The following is a 1619-nucleotide window of genomic DNA, read 5'->3' on the forward strand; positions in this document are numbered from 1 at the left end:
TCTAACTAATTTCGAAACCGTTCGAGTTAGATTTTTATGGAAAACTAATTAAAGCCTCCGATCTATTATTTTTTTGCAAGCAAACAATTGTGGACGGTAATCCTGACGGTGTACGTAGGATCAACTGGCTTGATCCGGATCAGCGTAATTGCAAGAGGAAACACCAAATATTTTTTGCAAGTGCCGATACAACATAGAGTTGATTTAGTAAGGTATTATATTTCGGCTGGCCAAACCAGAGTTCTTAACTGTTCTTCGAGTACAATGAGAGTTCACATTAGATGGCTTCTGTTTAATTATAAATATATATAGTAAGTGGATGTTGGCGTAATACTGCATGGAAAAACATGTAATAAAATATGACAGTTACAACTTATTTGAATTCAAATAATAAAAGAGTAACGGAAAAATAACAGAATAGCCAGCCAATAATAAACTGCAATCTAACATGCTTCTTCGCGCATATTCAGACCGTTGGGATCAATGTTCCTGCTTGTGAAATTAAAAAAGTTCCGCGGGCCTTATGGACTGATTAGAACCCACAAATAACCAGCTCCCAACGTCAGTGGCTTCATAGCTCAGTTGGTTAGAGCGTCGCACTGGAATCGCGAGGTCACGGGTTCAAACCCCGTTGAAGTCCTGAATTTTTCAGGCTTCTCTACGCAATTGTAAAAATTGCGTTCGTAACTGCGAGGATCATAGCTTCACTTGATTTCATATCCGCATTTCATATTCCATTTCACCATTGATTCATTCCTCACGGGACCATTAGAACCCACAAATGACCAGCTCCCAACGTCAGTGGCTTCATAGCTCAGTTGGTTAGAGCGTCGCACCGGAATCGCGAGGTCACGGGTTCAAACCCCGTTGAAGTCCTGAATTTTTCAAGCTTCTCTACGCAATTGTAAAATTGCATTCATAACTGCGAAGATCACAGCTTCATTTGATTTCAAATCCGCAGTTCATATTTGATTCATTTCAAATACCATTTCATCATTAAAAAAGTTTGTTTATTAAGTTATCGAAAGCCTATCGTCAACGGTAATCAAATGTCCAGGATGCCCGAAACACGAAGATTTGACGTCATAATAAAGCAGCCAATGACAAGAGTGGTAGAGCTGTCAAATGTACACTCTGATCGAAGCGTGTGGTTCGAAGTTTTTAAGGATCGTCACTTCAACGTTGGAGGGCTTTCCGTCCGTAGCTTGACAGCGTTAAGGTAATATTTGATCCTCAACAGCTGTCTTTTCTGTGTCTTACGGGGTAAGTCCTTTATTCCCTGTGTTTTCGTAACAATCAGACATGTTTTGAAGCGGGGTTTGAGGCAAGATTCGTTACGGACTTGGTCCTTTAATTTTCGCAAGGCCATGCGGTCTCGATTTAACGGCACGATCAGGCATAGCAAACCGACCCACTTTGGTCGCAACTCAGACTGTAATCGACCTACTTCGGTCACAAAGCGAACCAGTACTTTGGTCTCAGAGTCGAGCAAATCACTCATCGTCACTAGTTTTGAATACTAAACTTTGTTCTCTACTGTTTAAAAAGCAAGCCTCACAAATGGTACAATTTAACTGTAAGCAACTCTTCAGAACGGCAGGATTGTTTCTCCTTTACTA

The 1619-nt window shown here is 40.7% G+C and overlaps 1 non-coding gene across 1 annotated transcript; it reads left to right on the forward strand.

The window, feature by feature from the left end:
• The first annotated feature begins 567 nt into the window (after positions 1 to 567).
• Trnas-gga (transfer RNA serine (anticodon GGA)) lies at positions 568 to 640 on the forward strand. The gene has a single exon. It is a non-coding gene; the product is annotated as a tRNA-Ser (tRNA).
• The last annotated feature ends 979 nt before the right edge of the window (positions 641 to 1619 follow it).

Source organism: Montipora capricornis, chromosome 14, assembly GCF_036669925.1.
Source record: "Montipora capricornis isolate CH-2021 chromosome 14, ASM3666992v2, whole genome shotgun sequence".
Classification (NCBI taxonomy): domain Eukaryota; kingdom Metazoa; phylum Cnidaria; class Anthozoa; order Scleractinia; family Acroporidae; genus Montipora; species Montipora capricornis.